Here is a 26,031-nt window from a genome sequence, read left to right on the forward strand (position 1 = left end):
CCGCTTTCCTGCCTCTCTCAAACGAAGCGGATCAGACTCACTGGGCTGGGCCTCAGGCTGCTGGGACTGAGCTCACCACCCGGCACCTGGCCGTCAGTGCCCCCCCGGCCTAGGACCCACTCCCTGAGCTGTTGCTGGGACTGGCTAGGGACAGTGGCAGTGGGGCCCAGGTACCCCGTGTCCCTAGAAGGCAAGGTCAGAGGCTGCTGCCAAGCAGACACCCCAAAGCCTCTGAGCACCCCCTGGCCTGGAGCTTAGCTTAGTACCAGGGGAAGGGTGCAGGGCGCCCCCACGCCTGTGCCAGCTCTGCCACCCTCACTGCACAGGGCAGAGAGGGCAGGGTGCCAGGCTGCCCCCGCTTCTGCCCCACCAGGCTCGAGCAGAAACCAGCAGTAAATACCCGTCATGGTGCCAAAAGGAAAAGGAGACCCAGCTAGGGGCCGGGGGAGGACGGAGCGGGGTCTAAGGCGGGGAGGGAGGGAGAAGCCGCTGTGTGCTGTCAGGTCCCTGCTCCTGGGGTCCCTGCTCCTGCGGGTCCCAAAGCGGTGATGGGTGGAGCCCACGGCCAAAATGAGGAGCCCGGCCTCCCTTCCTCGAGGACACTGCTGGCTCAGCCCCGTTTACTGGGAGGAGTTGGGGCCTGGTCGCTTCTTCAAGAGCAGCAAATGAAAGACACCCAGAGCAACAACGGGGAAGAGCTTAGGAGGAAGAGCTGGGGATGGCTGGCATCTGAAAAAATAGAAAGTTGAGATACAGTTACAGTCAATAATCTCAACCTTCCCTTTTTCCACCACTAGGAATTAAACCCAGGGTCTTCACACTGAGCTACATCCCCAGTCCTTTTTCATTTTTTATTTCGGCCTCCATAAGTGGCTAAGTCATCCGTGTTGGGCTCTAACTGTGACCCTGCTGCCTCGGCCTCCCCGAGTGCTGGGATAACAGGTGTGCAGTGTTATTCCTGGCTGCTCACAATCATTTCTCTAATAAAAATGCTCCCTAGGTCCGGGATGTAGGAAGTGCTGTGGGGGTCAAGGCTGTGAGAAGAGCTTCCTGGGCTGAGCACCAGGAAGGGGAGCAGCTGGGATCGGGGGACAGGAGAGCCTGGCCCTCTGGGACTGCGGGGGCCGAGGGCCCTGTGGACTCACCAGCTTCTTCCCTTCCACTGCACCTGCAAGGCCTTGTCCTCTTCTTGTGGCCTGCTGCAGTCGCCAGGCCCTGGTCTCCCAGGCCTGGTTTTTCCAGTTGGACCGGACACACCCACGGAGCAGGCATCCCGGGCCTGGGGAGGAGGAACCTGCTGAGCTCACCAGCCAACCCCCACCTGGGCCATGTGTGTCCAGCCAGCACACTGGGCTTCGGGTTCCTGGCCCCTCGATCTCAGCCGGGCAAAGCAGCGATTCGGTGAGCCCCCACCCCCCATCCCCCCGTCCTGCCTGAAATGACGGATCTGAAAGGGCTTTGCGGGGAAGACAGAAGCAAACTGAGCTTAGAACAAGACACAAAACCACAGCGCCCGCCAGGACAGGAGAACACAGAATACTCACACAGGGCCCGCAGCTCGGCAGGGTGAAGTCCAAACACTTGGGGGATGCTCCTTAAAAAATAGGATGCAGGGCCAGGGATTTAGCTCAGTGGTTTCGACGCCTGCTGTGTAAGTGCAAGGACCTCAGTTCAATCCCTGGTACCAAAAAAAAACAGGATGCAAAGTTACAGCCACAAGAGCAGAGCAAAAGTCAATGTTTATTTACAATGAGAACAGATGGTCTATTAAAAAGCTAACGGAGGGCCGGGGATTTAGCTCAGTGGTTCCGCCGCCTGCCTCGAAAGCGCAAGGTACCAAGTTTGATCCCCAATACAAAAAAAAAAAGCTAGCAATGTCACACATCCAGAAAAATAATGTCATGGCTCTGTTAATTCTAGAATCATTGGTAAACTGCATTTTTGAGCTGCACGCTCTTTGCTTGCTCCTTTTGACAACTATTTATTTCATTTTTGTTTTTTAAAATTTGAAACAGGGTCTCATGATGTAGTCCAGCCTGGCAATGAACTCTCTGCAATCCTCCTGCCTCACCCTCCTGAGTGCTGAGGTTACAGGCGTGTGCCACCACGTCCAGCTGGACAGCTACTTTAAAAACAGCATTTCCACTGAATGGAGGGGAGGACACTCAGCTTTCCTTGGCATGGCAGCTTCTAGCTCTGACACCTGGAACCTCCTCTTGAGGACACTGAAGTGGGATTTTGGGGGATGCCTGATGCGCTGGTGCAGTGCTCCTGGAGTTCCCCACAGCTCCGGCTAGACCAGGGGTCACCCGCTCAATGGCAGACAAGGAGGAAGCCACCTCCCAGTCCCAGCTTATGCACCCCGGCTTAAGACATCCCTCGGTGCCACCCCAGGTCCTGGCCAACAGGAAAACCCGAGTGGCCGGGATGCAGAAGGGACAGGAAGGGCTCCACTTAGGACTGCAGGGGAAACACCAGAACTGCACAGTGTTTGCAAGATGCCCTGGCCAGGTGCACTCCCTCCCAGGCTGCAGGGTCCAGCTTTGTCAGCTATCTGGCAAACAAGGTGTGATCTAGATACGCAGAGAACGTTCAAATTTTTTAAATTTACTATAGTAACACATGGCCATGTGTCTTCCCCACAACACAACCACTTACTTCAAACACACTCATCCCATCATCCTGGCCACTTCCTGCAGCAGCTCTGGAGCCCTCTCTCCTGAGTGTCTTTAGTTGCAATGCTCTGGCTGCCTCAACGTCCTGAATGGATTCAAAACATTTCCTTTTCATGGTCATTTTGACTTTGGGGAAGAGCCAGAAGTCGCATGGTGCCAGATCCCATGGACAGGTGGCTGAGGACACAGCGTCAATTTTTTATGAGCTACCTTTCTGTTGGATGGCACCAGGCAGCAGTATTCACCACATTTTTTTTTATTGTGCCTCGTAAAGACATAGCAGGGGAAGAGGACAAAATTCATCAATGTCAATATCAATCCGTGTGGTCCCCAACTAAACTTTTCAGCTCATCATCTGTCAGCATCGTGATGTGCAGAGAAGACACATCCAGCAGCCTTGGAGTCTGGGGTTTGGATCTTTTCCCTGCTGGCGGCAGAAAGGACACTCCCCCGTCTGGAAGCTGGTGACCGTAGTGACCACAATGAGGAGGGATGTGGTGTGTGGTCCGCCTGGGCTCTGCTGCTGAGCCAGGATGTGGGCGGGCGGGTGGACAGGCTGAGTGTGTTCTTGACTTGTGACATTTTCAAGGCACAGTGAGCTTACGGGGCTGGGACCCGCGGCCCACGCAGGAGCGCCTGTGTGTGTTGCTCAATACACTGCAGGGGCTGCAGGGTGGACACAGTGTTCAGGGAGACCATGAGCCTGCTGGGATTTCTGACTGCCTAGGATCTCTGACTCCCACACTTTCCAAATGGCTGGGACTGGGTCCCGATGTCTGCTGGATGCAATTGAAAATGGTAAAGAACGGGCTTGATTCCCTATGTGAATGATTATGTGTGCGGTAGAAGTGTTTAAATCGCAGGTTTTAAGGGCTGAGGTTGTAGCTAGCAGTCCAGTGCTTGCCCTGGGTTCAGTCCCCAGGAGCGGGGGCTGGCCTGGATTAGCACCTGCCCCCCCCAAAACAGACCCGAAGGTGGAGCTCTCAGCCCTGGCACCAGAGCACACACCAGGCCTCTCAAGTCTCAGGGACACCTGGCCACACCCTGGCCACTCGGGTCAGCATCCAGGGGCCACCAGGGCATCGAGAGGGCTCTAAGCTCCCAGGTGAGCCACACCAGGGAGCAACCATGTGTTTGGGCTGTGTCACCATGTAGATTGATGGCCCACAAATGTAACTTCTATCTTGAAATGGACCCCAGAAGCCGGGAATGCTGGCGCACTCCTGTAAGTCCAGTATATAAGAGGCTGAGACAGGAGGATAGCCTCAAGTTTGAGGCCAGCCTGGGCTACTTGGTGAGTTCAAGGCCAGCCTGAACTGCATAGTGAGACCCTGTCTCAATAGAAAAGAAAAGAATCAGAAAAAGGGAAAGGAAATAAAAACAATAGCACGTTGCTGATTTACTGACATTGAGAAGCCACCAGCACCCGAGTGTTCCCTGCCTGGCCAGTGACTCAAAGCCTCTCCGCCCCTGGATAGAGACGATGCCTCCCTCCGTTACAGGAATGTAAATCCATAGAGAATCTAACAACGCTGATTAGAGAGGCAGATATTCGCTCAAAACGTAAAGTGTATAAAATTTACTAAGTTCATCACGGACATTAGAAATCAGATATACTCTCTACAAATCCCAAACTGTTGACTGATTGTCCTCCCGGTCCCAGGACGAGGAAGCCAGTGCGCGGACCCCACTTGCTTGTGCCCTGTCCTGGTCACCACCCTGTGTTCTGCTGGCCTGAAACTGGGTCCCTGCTGTGAGCCTCTGTTTACGTAACATTAGAACATTGTTTCCCTTTCCTTCTTCTTGCAGGTGAATTTACACAACACAAAGCAGCTCCCACCCTCCCTGGGTATAAAGGCTGCTCTCTTAACACCTGGTGCCTCTGAATGGGAGGCCTGCGGGGCGGCTCCCTCCGGCCAGGCCACCGCTCTGACCAGCAGCCTAAACGCCCACCCCACGGTCATTTCAGGCTATAGGGCTTCCAAGAGAGACAAACTTGCCTCTTGTGGAAAAAAAAATAATGCTATAATTCACAATAAAAACACTAAGTTAGAGAGTGTGAGCAAGCTTCTAATAAGAGAGATTTTATAAGAACTTACACATAAGACTGATCGCCTGGAGAGGGTTTCAGGCATTGCTTTACCCAGAACACACTCAGTCCCAAGACCCTGAGGCCAGCCCACCTGGCCTCATGTGCGGTCTGTAGGGTCCAGGGGTGCTGGCTGCGGCTGCCTGGGCTGGCCTCAGTCTCTTCCTGTCAATGCAGCTTGCTCTGGGGCATGTGGTCAACCTGGGAGCGATGCTCCGTAGCACCTGTTGGTCTAGAATTTTCTAATAACTCAACCTGAAGTCTTGTACCATCGCTGCTCATCTGCATTTCCCAAACCCTTCCTGACAAATGTCTAGGAAAGGGGCCTCACCCTCCGGGGCCCAGGCCACTTTCAGAGGGGTCTGGGTGGAGCAGAGGCTTGGCGGAGTATGGATCCTGAAGACCCTGGACAAACTGAGACTCCACAGAGGCCCGGCCACAGTGCCCGCTGCACATGAGCTGCTATTCTCTTCGAATGCTGACTTGGATTCATGACTCCTATTCATTCCGAGGGAGGGTCGGTAACTAACTTCCCTCCTGTTCACAACACTGTCTCAGAAATGGAGGGGTTTCCTAGTCACTCCTCATGCAGCAGCACGCCTGTGATTGAAGGATGGATCTCAGAACCAGAGAATGTCAGCCAATCATAGAAATTCTCACTTCCTCGATAGCGATTGGTCAGAAATTCAAGGTCTAAGCCAATCAACACATCTCATTTCCCTAGTGGCTAGGGATTGGCTCAGAAATGGACGAGTGGCCAATGAAGGCCAAGAAACACCAAGGGAGATGAGTAGGGGCCCTGCAAAGGACTGGCTGCTCTCTGAGGGGGGGCGGCCTCCTCCTCCTGTCTCTTCCGTGTTCTGTGCTCATCTGCAGCTTTGGAGGGACAGAGGGACAGGGGGAAGCCTGGCGGCACAGCCAGAGCAACAGGGCTTCCACTGCAGACTCCAAAGATGCCTTCTTCTCCTCTTCTCTTTTCTCTTGGGGGCAGGAACTGGGAACTGAACCCAGGGCTTTTCCACTGAGCTATAGCCCAGTACCTTTTTTGTTTTGTTTTGTTTTGTTTCTTAGTTTTTGTTTTAAAACAGGGTCTTGCTAAGTCACTAAGTTACCTAGGAAGGGCTCAAGGTCTTGATCCTCCTGCCTCAGCTTCCCAGAGTGCTGGGATTATAGACATGGGCAACCACACCCAGCAAATCTCCTTACTTTAGCGTCACCTTGACCAGCATTTTCTGCTTCATGCGTTTGAAAGTATCTATCTACTAGCATGTGCCCTCCCTCCCTCCCTCCCTCCCTCCCTCCCTCCCTCCCTCTCTCTCTCTCTCTCTCTCTCTCTCTCGATGTACAAAGCCATTCTGAAAAAAGTGTTATGGATTAGAAACAGAAGAGGACCACAGAGGAGGAACAGCAGGCTCAGGACTCATCTTCAGGCAGGTGGCACCACCAGGACTGCACTCCAAGGGCAAAGGGCCCCCATGTGTGCTGGAGCTGGAGCCGCCTCCCCAAGAACGGGCCCGGTGGTGACCACAGGCTGGGTCCCCTTGAATGAGATGCTTGCTGGACCTCAGGAGGGGGTGGCCAGGGCGGGGCCGCAGAGCACAGTGGGTGAGAGAAGGAAGAGCAGAACTAAACAAACCAAATAGCAGGCGCCTGCCCAACAGCACTCCGGAGCCTGAGAGAAAGGCAAACGCACTGAACGCAAACAGGCGGGTGTTCTTGAGGAAGACTAACTGGGCAAACATCAAAGGGGTTATCTTCAAAGACACAGGCCAAGGGACAACGTAGGCTCAGAGAAACCACGGGGACAGCTAAAAATCAAAAAGGGTGTAGGGCCGGGGATTTAGTTCAGTGGTTCCGCCGCCTGCCTTGCAAGCCCAAGGTCCCGGAGTTTGATCCCGGTACCAAAAAAAGGGGGGCTAGAATTAGGGGCGCAGTTCAGGCATGAGGCCCTGAGGTCCATTCCCAGTGCCCCAGAAAGGAAGAAGGGGGAGGGGTGAGCGGGGGAGGAGGAAGAGGAAAGAAAAGAAAAGAAAAATGACTGATTGGAAATCCTGAAAACAAAAAACTGTGAAGATCAAGATAAACAACTTAGTAACAGGGGAAGCCTAAGGTGGACACAGCTGAAGACAGAATTAATGCAGTGAAAGATTGTAGCAAGGAGTTTGTGCTAACAGGACAGGCAAAGAAGTGAAAACTATGAAAGGGACTGAAATACTACAAAGAGTAAAACAAGAGCTTCCTGCATTCGTGTTTAAGAGGAGTTCCGGAATGAGAGAAACGGGGCAATAACATCTGATGATTTTCTAAAATTATAAGAAGGCACGGGTGGGACAGAGGCCAAGTGAAGGGTTCGGGGTGACAGATGCGGAGCTGACCCTGCAGACCCGGAGAATGAACTGCCTGCCGGCCAGTGGCAAGACCCCAGGAAATGTGAGGGAGCCCGGGCCGTCTCACCTGCCCCAGGCTCAGCCCTGCTTGGTCTCCCGTGACTCTGGGGTTCAGCAGGCTGAGGTTCCTGATGCACTCCGTTACCCTGGAAGGAGTAGGCTGCATCCAGAAGCAGATGCCACATGCAGCCCAGGCAGGAAATGACGTCAGACCGCATCACAGCTCTTGGACTGCTGTTGAGATTCTTGGGGTGTGTCCGGGACCCCTGTATTGGAAGTCCATTGCTTGGAGTGAATTCTGGGACAATTCAAATTTCACTCCGTTTCTTCTGTACCCAGTGACATTTTCTGTTCATTTTTCAAGTAATTTGCAGAGTTTGGGGGAGCAGACAGGTCTGTGGAGGCTTGGGACACTAGGAGTGTTCCCTGACTGTCCCCGCCTGGGGCCAGGCCTGAGGCTCCCCCAGAATGGTGAGGTCCCCTCCACCAGCCAAGTTGGAGAACCCCTGAATTTGGGCTTCCCTGGGCCCAAGACAGCAGAAGAGACAAAGAGAGGAGGGGAAAGCATTAAAGAAGGCAAGCTGTCCTGGGTCCTCTTGGGAATAACGCCGGCCTGGGCCTTCAGGGCCAGAGATCTTCTGCTCCTTCTCAGGATGGTCTTGTGTTCATTCACCAGATCGACGGTTTAGGGGCAAATTGGAAATATCTAGAGAATTTGTGAGTAATTTTTTTTTTTTTTGAAACAGAGTCTTGCTATGTAGTCCAGGCTAGCCTTGAACTCATTAAGTAGCCCAGGCTGGCCTTTAATGCACAGTGATCCTCCTGCCTCAGTCTCTCGAGTGCTGGGATTATAGGCGTGCCCCACCTTGCCTTATTTATTCCTTCTTTGCCTCTTCCTGCTTTTCACTTCGGGCCCTGACAGCCAGTGAAATTTCATCGGAGCTGTGTTTCTCCCTGGAGACTTTGGACAGATGTGTGGCCGGTTACTTCCTTAAGACTGCACCGGGAAACCTAGCCGATCCCTCAGGAGTGGGGCTGTGAAGTGATCTGACAGTGAGCTCTGGGCCAGGCACTGGGCAGTTATCAGAGCCTGAGGTGGCTGCACACGGCTTCCTCGGGAACCGGCGCCCTTGGCTCCCTGAAGGAGGTGCGGGATCCAGGGTGAGACCACCAGGCCCAGGCAGTAGTCCTGGAAGTGACGCTGGCAGCGTTCAGCCCAAGGACTGCATCTTGCCACAGGAAGCCGTGGCAGGTGGCAGGCTGGCCCTGCAGGCGTGGCACCCGTCTTCGAAACAGCCAGGCTGTGCCTCTGTGACCGGAAGGTCCCCTCCCTTCACACCCGGAAGCCACCACCCTGCTGAGTGACCACCGAGGAAGAGAGATGACTTGTTCTTCCCAGGTCACTTCCTGAGCGTCCATGTTGTGTCCTTGGGGACTTGATGGCAGCAGGGGACAGTGGTCACTCCAGAAACCACCAAGACCCAAGGTGGGAGCTGCAGCTGCTCACAGTGCCTGGTTCCACGAGCTGGGTCTCCCACTCCCTGGGGCTCTGGTGAGTTTACCTGTGGGGAAACTGAGACACCGCCTCACTAGGCAGCGGGCTACCTGGGACCCCAGCGCGGAGACAGACCCAGCCTGGGAGCCCGCTCCACCCTCTGTGCCCACATTTGCTAGCAGACTTCCCCGTGAGCCCGAGTGGCTGTCCTGAGGTCTGGGTCTGTCCCCCAGTGCGGGTGGGGACCCCACCTTCCTCTCACCAGCAGACTGGGGCCGCGTCTCAAAGAGGACGAGGCCAGGCTGCACCTCACGGGAGGGTGCCGGATCCTGTCCTCTCTCTTACACACGTGCACGCACGCACACAAGCACACGCACTCACACCCACACCCTCCCAGGTCAGGGGCCGCCTGGGCCAAGGTCAAGGCCGCGGTCCCAGAGAAAGGAGAGGCTCGTGACCCGGGGCCAGTGCTGGCCTTGCCCCGATGCAGTCGGAGCCCCCAGAATAACGGGCAGTGGGGGCCCAGGGCTCAGATTTGGTCACACGGTAGGGTGCCCTGCCCAGTGTCCCAAGGCTGGCAGCCCAGCCCCGAAGCTGGCCGACGGTCACCGGGCAGCAGCCCTCAGAGTCTCAGCAGAGACACAGTGCTCGGTCCGACCCACGTCTTTAAACAGCACCTAATGCTGGCAGCGCCTCAAGGTTTGCCTTGCAAGCAAGGATATACATTTTAGAAACAACAGTGACTTAAACCCATTTCCCGTTTGCCCTGGGAATCCTCGCAGTAGGTCTTGGGGTGGCGGGCTCACCCAGAGATAACTCGCGATCCCAGTCCGGGCCCTGCCCAAGGTCTGCCACACGCTGCTCTGGGACAGCCCTGGTCTTGGAAACCAAGACGAAATTCTATGAAAAGTTTTAGTGGGGCTTTCAGTCATAAAACGTGGCACTTCTTGATGGCTGGAAACCAAACAAAGGCTGGCCATGGGCTGGGCTTTTTCTTTCTCCTGAAGGGGAAGAGCAGGGAGACAGAGCTGTCTCAAAGGGGAAAGGGGCCAAGATGGAGCGCAGGGGAGGCAGGGAGAGGAAGGGATGAATGAAGAATGAAGATGTGTCATGTCCATGCACCAGCTCCCCACGGGGACTGTGATCATCAGCAAACGCGTGCTAATTATAAAAGAACAGGAGCCAGGCCTGGTGGTGCCTGCAACCCCAGCACTCAGGAGGCTGAGGCAGGAGGATCACAGTGAGTTCGAGGTCAGCCTGGACTACATAGGGAGACCCTGTCTCAAAAATAAATAAAGAGGAAAAAATTTTTAAAAAAACAACACCCACTCAACAGAATTTTTAAAAACAGCTGGGCATGGTGACACACACCTGTAATCTTAACACTCTGGGAGGCAGAGGCAGGAGGATCCCCAGGAGTTTGAGTCTAGCTGGGACCACACTGAGACCAGACGGGTCTCAGCCAGAAGGGACAGAGAGGACTCTGTGAGGGGCCCACACGCTCCCCGTGAGGTGGCCCACGGAGTGCTGGGCCACTGTGCCACCCGCCAGCAAGTGGCTAGGGCTGGCCAGGTGGGGGCCCACGTGTCCGGAGGGCTTAGGGTGACCCTGACTCAGCCTCTCCTGTGCCCCGAGCTCCTGGCAGGCCTGATGCGCCGACCCGGACCCCGTGCCTGGCGGTCCTCGGCAGGCGGCGTGGTGCCTGCTGAGGCCGGTGCTCCCCAGCCCGGCTGGCCGTCCTGTCTGCTCGGCTGTCACAGCTTCTGTGCCTGCGGGGTCTCCCGACTCCTCCTCCTGAGGCCGGGAGGCGGGGCCACGCGGGAAGCCAGGGAGATGGCTCTCAGGGCCGCCTGCCGTCCTGAGCTCAGGGCGGCTCCCGCCGGACCGGCGCAAGTCCTCTCCAGGTCGCTCGGGGCCCCTGCGGCGGAGCGAAACCGGAGGGGGGGCCAGGCCTCCCCTTAGCCAGGCGGGGGGCAGCGAGGGCGGGCGGGGAGAGGGAGGCGCAGCCTGGAGCCCTGCCGGCCCCACGCCTGGCGACTCAGGACACCCACCTCTTTCTTTGCAGCCTTTTTTGAGGTAATGAATTTTTCTTTCTGTCAGTGACGTTTGCGGAACGCAGCGTTCACCGGCCTCGCGTGGCATTGGCACGTGCACAGGACGCATCCCGATTGCTTTTTCTTCCCTTCCCCTCCCCGCGCTCTAACCCTGCATCGCCTTCCCATTTGAGAAAGATCTCTCCCTCTGTCCCATCACCTATCTTTTATCTTGCTCTTTAATTTATTTATGCTTTGCGTTCTCGTAAAAGAGAAGCCATGTGATATCAAACCTCGTGTGTCTGATTCACTTCACTTTAACATTACGGTCTCAAGGGGCATCCATGTTCCTCCAAGTGACTCAAGTGTATCCTTCTTTATGGCAGAGTAGTACTCCACGGTGTGCAAATACACATTTTCTTTATCCATTCATCTGCTGATGACAGGGAGGCCACTTCCAAGCTTTAGCTATTGTGAGTTGTGCTACTATGAACATGGGTGAGCATGGATCACTGTGATAGGACATCTTTAATTTTCAGGAAGATACCAAGAAGGGGAACAGCAGGGTGGATGGAACCTGTAGTTCTAGTTTGTGGAGGACTCTCCACACTGATTTCCCGTCTGAGCCTCTCCTCTCCCCTCTGCCTCAGTGGTTCCCGAGGAAGACCCCAGGGTGTGGGCCCCTTGGTCTGGATGCCCGGGGCTCCTGGCCTCCCTGCAGGGGTGTGGCAGACACTCTGCCGGGCTGGCCTTTGGCCTCGGGATCCCAGCCGGTGGAGGACGGTGACCCAGACTTTCCTCTCCGGGGATTTCCACAGAGTCCAAGAGGGCACCAGGAACCAGGGGAGAGGGAGGGCACACAGAGGACCAGCTGGGCACCCTGCACAGGCAGGAGGTGGAGCGCACTCCAGTGTCCCAGCCCCGCTTGGGGCGCTGGCCGAGCACATGCTTTCCTGTCCATGGGCCCGGCACCCTGGCTGTGCTGTGGGGAGCAGCCCAGCCTGAGGACCCGGCTGTGCTCCACTGCCAGCCGGGCAGAGCTGGCCTCGAACTCCGTCCGGCTGCTCCCAGGGAGACCAGCCACACCCGCCCTGGCCCTGGCCCTGGCCCTGGCCCAGGCAATGCCGAACTTCAAGAAGCCCCCTTCACAGAGGTGGAGGATAGCACAGGGCAGACACAGGCCTTGCAGTCGCTCCCTTGGGGCTCCGTGAACCCCGACCCCAGCCCCAAGGGGCAGAGGGCAGCAGTGCCCCCAGCTGTCAGGAGACCCCAACCCTGAGTCTCACAGAGGGGCAGAGGGGACAGCTCCGTCCCCGCAGAGCTGAAGCATGCCCGTGTCCTGCCACAGGAAGGGGGCTCCATCTACTTCTTTTATGTTAAAGAAAAATTAAACATCAGAATTAAACCCAGCCTTGCCACTCATGGCTTCCTGCTGTTTCCTTTCTTTCGGAGACTGGTTCCTATGCTCCGTGGGATGCTGTCCTGAGGTAGATCTTACTACAGCCCTTAGCAGTCTTTCACACTTGAGTGAGAACTGGTAGAAGCTCACCCTCCTCCTGGGCCCAGAAAGCTGTTTCTGGAGCAAGGAGAAGGATGGCAGGGCAGCTGCTTCCTAGGGCTGAGGGCTTAAGGCACCCAGAGAGGAGGCAGGGGCTTGGTTATGCTCTGTGTCCAATGTACGCCCTCCCTGGATCTCCCGGTGTCAGCGCCGAACCCTGGGGACTGCAGGCCAGAAGGAAGAAGCCCACCTCGGAATCAGTGCGGGTCAGGACCGGCTTAGCCCTGCCGCTCCCGCCTGGGCAGAGGGAAGCTGAGTCAGTTGCCCTGGCAACCCCGTGGGGGTGGCTCGGTGTTGGTGACACTGGAGACTCTGTCTGGGCTCCAGGAAGTCACCTGCACCCCCGAGGCACTGTGCCCTGGCTTCCCAGTGGCTCTGCCGGGTCCTCCTCTTGGGGACAGGCCACAGCCAGTCCTCCTGCTCCTGCCAGTGCCCTGAGCAGCCTCCCTGCCATCCCCCCCAGTCCCACCCTGGGCAGGAGTGCAGGTTTACACTGTGGGTTCCAACATCCAGGACCCTAAGCCAGTGTAAAAGAGGCATAGAAAGCAATCAAGGGAGAAGGGCTGCAAAGGTGGGCTGTCCCAGGAGCAGGATGAGGCGGGACAGAGGGGGCAAGAAAGGCGGTGTCCCTGGATTCCCATGACTGGGAAGGGTGGAGAGAGGGCTGGAGCAGCTGCAGCTACGCTGGCCTGTCCTAGGTGACAGGGATGGCCACAGCACGGTGACATTACACAGAACAGCTTCTTCAAGTCGCCTCCAGTTCCAGGCTCGTTTACAATGCCTTAAAACCCCAGCTTCCGGTCTCTGGGTGCCTGTGTTCAGGCAGGAATGGTGTGCTCACTTTATGGACCGAGCCAAGCCAACAGACACAGCCTGTGTTCCGGCCCTGCAGGACCCCGGGCTGGTGGCAAAGTCCCTCATGTCATCCCCTCAATGTCCTGGGGCCCTACCCATCCCCCGTGGGGCAGGAAGTCTCCAAGGAGCCTAGGTCAGGGGCAGGGTAGGGTGTGGGGTCTCATGGCCTAGCGCAGAGCTCCCAGGGGAAGCTGGTGTCTTGAGCTGTCCCCAGGGGGGACAGGTGGGGACATCACAGCCCAGAGGACAGAGGAGGCAGTCGGTGAGAGTCCTCCTGTGTGGGCCCCGGTCTCGAACAGGAAGCTGCATTGAAGAGGGCGTGTTGTCCCCCTGGAGACTGGGAAAAAATTTTTTTTAAAAGAAGAAGAAGAAGGCCATTCTAGACATCTTGTCTTCAACCCTGGCTTCAGAGTATTTAAGTAACCAGGGCCTGTCATCGCAGCCCTCAGGAGGCTGAGGCAGGAGGATTGCCACAAGTTCAAGGCCAGCCTGGGCTACATAGTGAGTGCAAGGCCAGCCTGAATTACATAGCGAGACCTGTCTCAAAAACAAAAAATCAACCAAACAAAAAGTATTAAAGTTCCTGGAAAACTGGGCAGTCCATAGTTTTACAGAGAAAAATCCTCCACCCACAGGGAATGGCAGCAAGAGTCCCGGACAGCAGGCTCCACCCCCAGGCCTAACCCTAACCCTGACTCTAAGGCTGTACAAAGTCTGAAACACAGGAAAAGAGGGAAAGGCTTGAAACTTGGAGCCTGGGAAGACAATGGTACGTGTTTGAGGAAGAGCCAGATGGATGGATGGTGACAGTGAGGATGACTAGAGTGAAACCCGCAGCAGCGGCAGGAAGGGAAATTTCCTCCAGTTTCCAGGGAGAAGGGTGGGCGGAAGGAGGGAAACAGGCTCCCCCAGAAGTAAGGATTTGGGCGAGAACACTCCACGGCACTGAAATGAATGGGCAAAGGCAACAAGACAGGGGTTTGCGGCCTTCGAGTCCCTCCCTGCGGAGACGGTGACAGCGGTGGTCAGGCGGGGAGCACAGGGATGGCGGCTCAGAGTGTCCGCGTCCGGCAGGAAGCGCCCTCGAGGGAGCCCTGGGGAGGGCCTGCCCTTCTGTGGCTGCCAGAACCTGATCCCGAGAAAGTGTCACAAACCCCCATCCAGGGACCTGTCACCGAGTCTCAGGCTAGACCTCCCCAAAGCAATGAGGTCACCAGGCAGGGGTTCTCGGGACCAGAGGCGAGCGGCATGCAGTGGCCAGAGGGCTCTGGACAGGAGGAGGAGCTCCGGGGGGCAGCTGGGTCCCCCCACTCGGCCCCTGGCTGTCTGGGGGAAGGGAGACCTCAGGCCCCAGACATGGGGACTCTGCACCTGGTCCTTGAGACATTCGTGTACATCTGGAATTATTTCAAAGTGAAAAGTTAAAAGATAAACACAGAATAGAAAACAGGAAAATAATTGCTGTTAGAGAAAAACACTCTGGGAGCTGACGTGGGAAAACTCAAGTCTAAGCTCAGCCTGGGAAACCCATCGACTCAGAGGGGCCTTGTCTCAAAATAAAACATAAAAGGGGCCAGGGGTGCAGTTCAGTGTGAGGACCCCGTGCTGAAGCCCCAGGACCAAAGCACAGAGCCAAACACACAAAACACCTTGTCCCGGACGCAGCCCGCGAAGACAAAGCAAAGCAAACCCATGAAGAGACTGAGGCAGGGAGGCAGAGGGAAGAAATCCAAGCTCACCGAACCGGAAGCCCAGGAGAAGACAACAGGACAGTGGAAGTGACAGGGCATTTTAAAAGATGTGCCCACAAGTTCTGTGGAATGGTAAAAAACATCACATCCGAGAGCCAAGAAACTAAAGAGCTTCAAAATAAAATAAGCAAAGCAAAAAAAAGAGAGAGAGAGACCCATGTCTAACCACATCGTAGGGAAATTTCAAAATAACCAAACAAAAGGAAAATATAAGCACAGAATTGAACGTAAAGCCAGGAACAAGGCCAAGGTATCTGCTTACCACCTCTACCCAGCCTTTTGGTAGAAAAATAATAAAACCCTTTATTGCCTTGATTGGAAAGGAAGAAGGCTGTGTTTATCCACAGGCAACAGGATTTGGTCTGTTTGTAGAAAATCCTATAAAATACAGCAAACAAACTTCCGAGGCAGTGAGTAGACTTAGGAAATCTGCAGCATACAAAATCACTATTTTTTAAAACTCCACTATCTTCTACATACTAGAAAAGTGCTGAAAGAACTTCTGTTTTGTTTTATTTTGTTTTAAACAGGGTCTTACTTTGTAGCTCAGGTTGGCCTTGAACTCACCATGTAGCCCAGGCTGGCCTGGAACTCTTGGTGATCCTCCTGCCTCAGCCTCCAAGTGCTGGGATTGCAGGTGTGCACCACCACACCTGGCTAAGAACTTTAAAAGTATTGTTTAAAGCCACATCAAAAGATGAAGCATATGGCAATAAGTGAATAAAAATATGTATAAAACTTCTGCCCTGAAAATTTCAAGTCAATACTAAAAAAGAGGAAAGACCTAAGGAGGGGAGATCTAGCGTGTTCAGAGCTCAGAAGATTCATTGGAAAATAACTGTATGTGTTGTCCCCAAGGCTATCCATAGACTAAATAGAAACCCAGACAAAATCCCTGGGCCTTTTATTGTAAAGATTTTCAAATTAAATCTAAAATTCACAGTGAAATTCAATAGGACCAGATTAGAAAAAAGAACACCTGAAAATGTAAAACTGGGGGGCCCATGGTACTGAACTTCCACATTCGCTTTAGGGTTACAGTAAGCAAAGCCAGTGGGGTTGGTCGGAGGACTGATGGACAGACCCACAGCCTGGAAGGGGGCATGGAGAAGCCAACCCTCGCTGTCCTGTCCAACTGATTTCTGGCAGTGACACCAAAGCATTTGAATGGAGGCAGAAGTCGCTCAGGTGCCCCTTCCGGATGCAGAAATTAATTCACAGTGGGAGGCCAACTTCCACGTAGTAACAGCCGCTTCAACTCCTCTCTTCTGGGAGGCAAAGAGTTCTCAGGCAATAGAGAAAACACCAGACTTCACTGAGATTAAAAACAATGAAGACAATTAACAGACGATAGACTGAAGAAAATATTTGTATACCTGCATCTGATAAAGGAATTATATCCTGGACATATAAAAAGCTGCCACAAGTTGGTAATAAAGTGAAATAATATAAAGTTTAAAAAGACAAATGTCCCAGTAGAAATGGGGACCAAAGGCTGAAAATACTCCCCGTGAGAAGACAGTGAACACCAGCCAAGGCCCCAAGCTCACCGGCTGGTGTGGGAATCCAGATTAACCACGCGATGGGATTGTTGTGCATTAGGGTAATATTATGAGACTAATGTCAGTGTTGTATATTAACTGAAGAGTGAGAACATTCTGTCAGCTGATGCGCGACCTGAAATCGATCAGATGAACAGCTGAGATGTTGGCAAAGTTGTAGAGGAATCAGGACTTCCATGCCTCACTCTGGAAGTGTAAAATTCCATACTCACTTTGGAAAACTCTGGCAGATTCTTACAAGTTAAATATTTACCAACTCCGAGACCCAGTAATTCCACTCTTAGCTATTTTCCCAAAATAAATAGAAACTGGTGCCCACAAAAGCTTGTGTGTAAATATTGATAATATCTTTTGCATAATTGCCAAAAATTGGAATCCACCCAAATGTCAAGCTATAGAAACCTGAATAAACAGAGCTTGCCCCGTCCTCGCAGTGAAGTGTTGATCAGAAACCATAGGAACAAGGCACTGGCTGGGCGCCTGTGTCCCCTCCCCAAGTCCCGGGTTGAAGCTCTGACCCAGTGCGGTGCTGTCGGGGGTGGCCTGTGGGGGTCACAATGAATTGGGAAGATAGGACCCCCCACGTGGGATTAGTGCCCTAAGGAGCCCCGCCGAGCCAGCCTGGACCTCAGACTCCCAGCTGCTAAACAGAGAGAGGGCCGGGGATGTGGCTCAGGGGCACTGCACCTGCTTTACAAGGGCAAGGTCCTGAGTTCGATCCCCGGTACTGAATTTTAAAAAAAGAGAGAGAAGAAACGATGGCCATTTGTGCCACCATCCTGCGGAGCCAGTCCCAGTAGCCTGGAGCGACTGAGACCCCACGGCCCTCAGAAGCAGGGCTGTCCCCGGACCTCCCATGAGCAGACAGAGGACAGAGAGCTGCACCCCTCCGCCTGACGCCCCAGGTGCACTGGCTCCCCCGGCGTCCCCACCTCCTGGGTGTGAGGCTCCTGGGTCTGGGGCTGCAGCCTGAGCGGGAAGCAGCATCTGGCAGGGGCTTTGTGTCCTCCTCTGCTGCGAAGGCAGGAGGGGAGAGCAGGAGAGGCCTCCCCGAGACTGCGCTGTTCCCGGTGCCCACGTGAGAGACAGAGTCCGGCCAGCCCCTCGTGGCAGCCCCTGGTGACAGGCGGGCCGAGGCCAGGGCTCCAGCCTGCAGCCGGCCGACCTGCACATGGGGAGCACAGGGCTGCCAGGACAGGAGAGCCGCAGGAAGAGCCCGCTGGACTGGCCTGGGAACCTCAAGCTGAATGAACTTATTGTCTGAAGACGCTAAGAAACTGGGGTGTTCCACGATGCGGGAGAGACCAGGGGACACAAGCCCCTCTGGCGGGCATGTTCGTGCCTCTCTCTGGGAGCAGTGGGGTGAGGGCCTGTCCTTGCTGCAGCAGTGAGAAACATTTCCTATGAGTGGGGTGGTTGTAGGGGGTCCCTAAAGCTTGCAGCGTGGGCAGACGTAGAAATGGAGACACAGGTCCACCAGATCTTCACCTTGCTTACGGGCAAGGAGCTTAGGGTCCTCATCCTGAGGGGCTCAGCCCGTGTGAGAGCCTGGCCGGCGGTGGTAACCGCACCCGTGTGGGTGACAGCGCCTCCTTAGAGGTCTCTCATCTTGCAGACCTGAAAACTCCACGTCTTAAGCCCTAACCCCATTTCTGTCTCCCCGGCTAGGGCAACCATGGCTCCACTCCCGCTTGGCCACTTTGGGTCCCTCAGTGGTGTCTGTCCACTGGTGACTGGCATGACTGGCCTCACCCACGAGGCACAAACACCTCCGTGTCACAGCAGGATCAGGACCCCTTCCCCTGCAGTCCATGCAAGTGTCCACTGCGTGAATTATCCACACTGTGCTGGAGGGGGGACCCCGGAACGTGTGGGGGCATTGTGGAGGCCACCTTCACATCTTCCCACACAAACAGAAAGCCAGGCAAAGCCAGGATGTCCCACAAAACTAACAGAACTGCAAGATGTGAGAGAGCAGAGGTTACCCTAGAAATAGAGGAAATCTTCCAGAGAAATCACGGCCCTCCCAAGAAAGATGAAGGTTATTGCAGTCATACGAGAAGCAGCAGCATGGTATGAAAGAAAAGCCGTCACACAGTAAGACGCACATATGGAAACTGCCAGGCCGGACCCAAGTGAGTCCTTCACAGATAAACGGGACAAAGCAAACAGGCTGCTCTCAGCAAACAACAGCAGCTCTCAGCAAATAGAGGACAACTGGACTCAAAAGGAAGCATACAACCCCCTGGCCCCGAGAAATCTAGCCATTGTCTACACACCTGAGCAGCCCGTCCTTGGGCATCTAAGTCATAAACACTTCGCCCAGATTCCTTAGCCCCTTCGATACCTACATTTCTTTCCCAGTTAGTTGCCGATATCTCTCCCAGTGTCGGCAGATAAACACCTTTTCCCTGCTAGCAGCTAGAATCTCCTGATTTTAGTCCCTGCCCACTGGAATAAACTTCTCTTTTTCACAACAAAAAGCCTGCTTTGGGGCCAGGGATTTAGCTCAGCAGTGCCACCACCTGCCTCCCAAGTGGAAAGTCCCAAATTCGATCCCTGGTACCAAAAAAAAAAAAAAAAACCCTGCTTTAACAAATGGATTCATGTGCACCATCAACAACAGAAGCGATTGGTAATAGTTTAATGATGAAGAAATAAAGACAGGGAGGATTCCCGGAAAGTAGAGCCAATCATATTTCTAAATTTTTCCTCCCACGGATTTCAATGAATCCAGCAGCATAAGCGAGAAGACGGGCTTGGAGGCACAGTGGTTGGGTCCCAGAAGAGGTGAGATTGTGGCTTTGTGGGTCTTGTGGACAGGAGTGGGAGGCAGGCAAGGCGTGTACAGGAGCCCTGCAGCAGGTAGATAGGGTTCCTCGGTTCGCGATTGCTTTACCTTTAAAAGAAACAAGGGCATTTGTAGCCAGTGATGGCGCTAGGGTTAACAAAGAATGAGCCACAAACCCAGGTCTCGGCGTGAGGCAAACACGAGGTGGCCGAGGCGCTGGCCCTAGCATTCACACCCTGGCCCGAGTGGCTGCCCCTGCAGCCGGGACTCGCACTGGACGCTGCAGGTCCAGACTCCGCATCCGCAGAGCCCGGCCGAGGGACAGTCACGGTCCCCACCCCACCGCGCTCTAGTTCCCCATGCCGGTCCCTGTGGGCCGCGCCCTCGGCCTCCGAGGCTGACTTCCAGCGCCTCCCTCCACGGGGCTTACGGTCTCAGGAGCTGCTCTCAGTGACGGGCAGATTGCCCACCCTAACCCGGGCCAGCTGCATTCAAGGGTAAATCCTGGGGCAGTCTCGGCTTTGCTGAATTCAAGGACTTGAAAACCCACTAACTCTGTTCCCGAAGCACCAAAACAGGTACCTGCAGAGCGCTACCTGGGGGTGTGGTGTCGCACACCTGTGATCCCAGCACTCTGGGAGGCGGAGGCAGGAGGATGAAAGGTTCAAGCCCAGCCTGGGCAGCTGCTGACTTAGTGAGACCCTGTCTCAAAATAGGAAATTAAAAATCCAACAGGGTCCCCAGTATGGTAAAATTTTTTTAAAGTGGCTAAAACAGACCCATTTACAGTATTCATGTTTTTATTAGACAAATTAAAGAATGATATTTTAAAATAACTTTGTTTAGGTCTGTTTTAATTTTAAGTTCTACTGTTTCTCTTTTCTTTAGAGGCTCTTTGCGTCTTGCTTGTCTGGCAGTGATTAGTAAGCATTTTTGTTTTGTTTTGCTTTGTTTGTGGTACCCGAGATTGAACTCGGGACCTTGCGCTTCGAGGCAGACAGAGGCACCACTGAGCTAAATCTCCGGCCCCCTGCTCAGCTTTGATGGGTGCAAGGCCAAAACTTGCGTATGAGAGGTGGTTTAGAAACCGGCTGCAGCCTGGAGTGGCTGCCTTTCTCCAGAGTCGTATCTACATTTCACCAGGGCCTGGAGGACATCAGCCCGAGCCGCCTGCAAACACTGGTGGGAGACACTTAGCAGTCACTCAGGACAGGAGCTGCACTGTCACCCAGCCAGGGACAGGCGGACTTTGCTCCTCTTTGCCTCCAGTACGCAGACCCCGGGGGCCACAACTCAAGTTTCAGGGTGCTAAGAAGCCCTGGCCACCCACAGATCCGGGACCTGCTGAGGACCTCCGCCCCGCACGGTGGCCAAGGCGACATCCAGCATCGGACGCAGGGCGAGGGCTGTTACTCTTCCCCAGCTCTCTGCGCCCCTGCTCTATGCCTCAACAACACTCCTGTCCTGTCCAACAGCTCAGAAAGACATCGCACCCAGCTGTACGGCTGCTTTGGTTGGGGTCACCAGGCCAGGTGACCCCCGAGTCCTGACAGCCTTTAGCAGGGCCCCTCAGCCCTCCTTGCTGAACACTCGGATCCCGTGTGGTGAACGCCGTGAACCTGGGCCCCAGGTCCCTGCAGATGCCGCTCCCTACTTCAAACCCTCCTGTCTCGGTTTATAGCCCGAGGCCACTCACATGACGCTGGCAGCTGTGTGTCTGCTCACTGGGCCAGGGAACGGGTGGGCTGGTAACCGGGTGGATCCAGCAGCAGGAAGTGGGGGGATCAGACCCCGCCCTAAAGACACAGCCAGGTGGACAGCCATGGGCGCAGGGGACCCCGGCCTGGAGAGCACCACAGAGTCGTGCCCGGCTGCACCCCACACTGGACACGGGGCACCCTGTGCGGTGTCCTGGGCCGCAGTCTCCGGCTGGGCCACTGTCTCGCTGGGGTTCGAAGGGGAGCAACAGGGCTGGAAGGGGACAGTCGTGGCCCCACCTTCCCTGAGCCCATGTGACACTGGCCCAGCTTCCCTCCTCCGGGCCCTGACCTGGGGTGCAGTGAGACCCCTCCTCGGGGGCTGGGGCCGGCTCAGCCTGGGCTGCCAGACGGAGCCCAGACAGCAGATGCAATGGGATTTGGTGCTCACCTGGAGGTGCGGCCTTCAGAGGGAACACACAGAAGAGCTTGGGATTCTGGGTGAGTTCCAGGGTGTCAGGCTGTCCCGGAAGTGCGGGAATTCCTGATTAATCATCTTTCCAGGGGACTCTGCAGTGGGCTGCTTTTGGCTTAAATTCTGGGGTCCCAGCCTGGGAACCCCCAAGGTGCAAAGAGCTGAGCGGAGGCTACAGGAGTGGTTTTGGGGGTTGGGGGTGGTTTTTCTAGGTGCTGTGCAATAACGAATTCATCCTGGTTCCGCGACTTTCCAAGCTAACCCAGCCTTCCCTCTGCTCTCCCCTTTCTGCCATCTGTCTAGAGTTCTCAGCATCCCACCTCTCAGAGACAGGATTCACAGAAGGACCAGGAAGGTCCCAACATCAAGGCCTTTGACGTTCACCTAAGAGTTCTGGCTGCCACAGAATGATCAGTTTGGGGACAAGCCGTGTCGGCAGGAGGCGGGGTGGGAAGGACTTCAGAGCGAGCCAGACAGAGCCATAGGGTGGAGCCTGGTCTGAGGCCCTCCTGCCTCTGTGGCAATGCTGTCATCGATGGAAGAGCAGGTGCAGCCTGTGGAGTGAGGACCTGGCAGCAGGCACAGGAAGGCTGAGTCAGGCAGGGCCTGCAGGACACCACTTCCTAGCAATGCCCAGGACAGAGCCAGGTCACATGGAGGTCACCCCAAGATGGGCCTGGCCATGAAGCAAGAGAGGCGAGCACCCCATCCAGCCCATGAGGTGCAGTTCCTGCCACCTGGGACCTGCTGTCCCCCATGAAGTCCTACGAGCACCTGGAAGCCACTCCAAGTGCTGTCTGCAACTGCCCATCCTTATAAAACAGTGCCCATGTGTATGTGTTCCGGCTTATCCTACAGTGATGCTCAAAACAACAAAATCAGCTTACTCCTTTATCTAGAATCACTTTTGCTTAAAAAAAAAAAAATCTCTGAGCCCGGCATGGTGGTTCACACCTTTGTAATACTAGCTTTCTAGGAGGCTGAAGCAGGAGGGCCCCATATTTGAGCACAGCCTGGCCAACCTAGCAAAATCCCTGTTTATAGATGATAGGTAGATAGGTAGATAGATAGATAGCTAGATAGATAGACGACAGACAGACAGAGGACTGGGGACGGAGATCAGTGTGAAGGCCCTAGGTATAATCCCCAGTATTACAAAAAAAATAGATAGCAAGCCGAACAGAAATGCTGAACCGGTTGGAACAGAGGTTAGGTAGAACCCTTGAAGACATTGGTGTTGGAAAAGATTTTATGAACAAAACCTCACTTGCCCATGAACTAGAACAAACAATCAACAAGTGGGATCTCTTCGTATTAAAAAGCTTCTGCACAGCAAGAGAAACCACCAGCAGTGTGAAGAGACAACCCACAATGTGGGAAAAAATCTTCACCTGCTGTTCCTCAGACAAAGGTCTATCTTGAATCTATAAAGAACTTTAAAAGATCAGACCTCCCAAATTTAAAGGCCCAATCCCAAAATGGGCATCTGAAATGAACAGACATTTCTCAGACAGAGAAGTAGAAATAGCAAATAAACATGAAAAAATGTTCAACATCACTGGTCATTCGAGAGATGCAAATGAAAACAATGCTGAGATTCCACCTCACTCCAGAAAGAATGGCTGCTATCATGAAATCAACCAATAGCAAATGCTGGCGGGGCTGTGGGGAAAGAGGAACCCTGCTCCACTGCTGATGGGAATGTAGACTGGGGCAACCACTGTGGAAATCAGTGTGGAGATACCTCAAAGAACTAGGACTGGAAGTCCCATTTGACCCAGCTATTCCACTGCTGGGGATCTTCCCCAAAGAATTAAAGGAATCACCACAGTGATACATGTGTACCCATGTTCATAGCAGCACAGTTTGTAATAGCTAAAACTTGGAAACAGCCCAAATGCCCATCAACTGGAGACTGGATAAAGAAAATGTGCTTTTTTAATAAAATGGAGTACTACTCAGCCATAAAAAATGAGAAATTAGAGACATTTATAGCTAAATGGATGCACATTGAGGCGATATTCTTAAGTGAAATAAACAGGACACACATGTGTAAATACTGAATAGTTTCTCCAGTGTGAGAAACTGAAAGTGTAAATAAGGACTGAAAGGTATAATAGATAATGTAAAAAAGGAAGAAAAGGGGCAAAGGGGAAGGGGAAGGGGAAGTGGGAGGGGTAAGGGAAAGGAAAAAAGGGAATGGAATTAATATGAGAAAATGGAAAAATGGAAACAAAGCCTTTGTAAATAGGGAGGGATGGAGGGGTTGAAGGGAGGGCAGGGGAAGGGGGAAAAATAAGAACCAAGAGAGATTATGTAAAGGTGCAAATTTCCAATGATGAATGTCATTGTATTGCATACCTAAAATGTACCAATAAAATAAAAAAATTTTTTTAATAAATAAAAAGAAGCTCTCAGGCTGGGGATTTAGCTCATTGGTTCCACTGGAGTTTGATCCCCAGTACCAAAAAAAAAAAAAAAAAATAGCAAGCTGAACAGGACTGAGAGCTCCACCAGGCAGGAGCTGAGCCGCCACCTGGCTCACCAGGGCCCCCTTGTCCTCGTGAGCAGGGCAGCAAGGTCTGGTACGGAGCAGCAGAGTCCCCAGACCGAGCTGGGTGACCCTGGTCTACACAGGGCTCAGGGTGTGGGAGCAGCGAGGCCCTGGCAGAGGCATGCAGGGCAGGAAGAGCAGGCAGCGCCTGGCCTTGGTGTCCCCTCCAGCAGCCAGTGTCCCTGCACCTGGGCCTGGTCTGCACCCGCAAGCCCCACACTCCCGCTTGGTGGCCTCCCCAGGGCCTCTGCTGTCCCCAGAGGCCACACTCGGTGCTCTGCCTGCTGAGCCATGGCACCCTCCTGGGCCTCTGTCCCGACCCGGGTGCCAGGGTGCCAAGCCCTGCAGGGAGCCAGAAGAAGACACGGGGACGCAGGACACATCCGAGCCCTGACCATCCCCCTCAGCCCCATGTGGTCTGTGTGACCACCAACCTCAAACCCCCGGGTCATCTCAATGCCCGGGTGACAGTGGCTTCCTTGCAGAGGGGACCTCGATTCACCCCCTGGACCCAGCTGGGGACTGCACAGCCCTGGGGACAGCAGGGGTCATGCTCCCCCGAGCCAGGTGGCTATGGTCGGGACTGAGGCCGGGTTCCCAAGGTAAGAGGGGGCTCTGGAGTCAGTCAGTCATTCTGAAGACCAATGACCCAGGGGTCCACGCTGGCCCCCGCCGTGAAAGAAACCACAAGATGCTTGACCTTCTGTGCTGGATTCACTTCACTTAGGACGAGGGTCTCAAGGTGCATCCCTTTTTCTACAAATGCCTCGAGTTTATCCTTCTTTATGGCAGAGTAGTGCTCCATGGTTCTACATCTGTCCACCTGCCGGTGGACACGTAGGTGCTTCCAAGCCTCAGCTCCTGTGGTTGTGCTGCTGTCAGCATGATGTCACGGGCCACTGTCATATGCCGCCTTTGGCTCTGTCGGGAAGATGCCTGGAAGGGGAACAGCTGGGTGGAAGGGAATCTCTAGTTCATGGGGACGGCAGCCCTGGGCTTGGGCTGGGGGGAGCCCTCCCCATGCAGGGGCGACGTGGGGCTCATTTTGCTCCCGGGCTGTGTCACCGTCCAGGCTGTGTGGAACGAGCACAGGGCTGGAAGTAGAACCAACAGCTGGCCCACGAGTCCACCGACACCAGCAGGCCTCCCACACACCCGGCTGGAGGGGCTGCAAACACACCAAAGCCCTGCAGCGCCTGCTAGGGGTGGGGCGTGTGGACAGCATCCCCTCACTCTCATGGGGACCCGGCCGTGCAGGGCTCATAGAAGCCTGGCACTGCTCCTGCATCCTGGGTAATCACAGAGCTTGTTCTCGCTCCCTCCCCCTCCCCCTTCCCCTCCCCTTCCCCCTCCCTGTCCCCCTTCCCCACCCACCCCCGATGAACTATGAAAAGCCCCCCAGCCAGGGATGGTGGCACACACCTATAGTCCCAGCACTCAGGAGGCTGAGGCAGGAGGATCACTGTTAGTTCAAGGCCAGCCTGAGCTACATATGAGTTCAAGGTCAGCCTGAAATACACAGCCAGACCCTGCCTCAAAAAAACAAAGAAAAAAATTGTCTGAATTAAACAAAAGCACCCAGTCTCGTTTATAAGCAAGTGTCTTCTCTTCTGTGGCCTCTTGACACCTGACAGCGAGAGGACAGGCATCAGCCACCCTGTGTCCATGGTGCACAGGTCTCTGGGACACTGGAGGCTGGGGAAGGGTATCGTATGCAGGGGCATCCATCTGGCACCCCGACCACTTAGCTGGACTGTGAAGTATTAACCCCTTCTGCAGTGGAGGAGGAGGTGGCCTGCTCTTTCCTAGCCACCCGTAGGATGGTTTACAGCAGCCGTGAGAACTCTGGTAAACTACACCAACCCTAAGCACCCACCAGCAAATGAGGAGATGGCTGAGATTTACCACTCGAGGTCAGAGGCTTTTTGCCAGCTGTCTGCTGGACCGAGGACTCTGTGGGTCTAGGGCGCAGGTTCTTTCCGAGGACATAAAAATCTGGTGCCAACCAGACCCCTTCCCAGGCTGTGCTCGGCCCCTCCCTGTCACAGGTGGCCCGTACCCCTGGAAGGTGGCAGCCTCGTCCAGCCTTTATGCTAATCATCAACCAGG

The 26,031-nt window shown here is 54.6% G+C and overlaps 1 long non-coding RNA gene across 1 annotated transcript; it reads left to right on the forward strand.

Moving 5' to 3' along the window:
• The first annotated feature begins 1,170 nt into the window (after window positions 1–1,170).
• On the forward strand, window positions 1,171–3,507 carry LOC110348678 (uncharacterized). The gene is made up of 2 exons (XR_002394127.2): window positions 1,171–1,401; window positions 2,016–3,507. It is a non-coding gene; the product is annotated as an uncharacterized LOC110348678 (long non-coding RNA).
• The last annotated feature ends 22,524 nt before the right edge of the window (window positions 3,508–26,031 follow it).

This window comes from Heterocephalus glaber, unplaced genomic scaffold, assembly GCF_053883595.1.
Source record: "Heterocephalus glaber isolate CG9 unplaced genomic scaffold, H.glaber_assembly_v1.0 deba00000122, whole genome shotgun sequence".
Taxonomy (NCBI): domain Eukaryota; kingdom Metazoa; phylum Chordata; class Mammalia; order Rodentia; family Bathyergidae; genus Heterocephalus; species Heterocephalus glaber.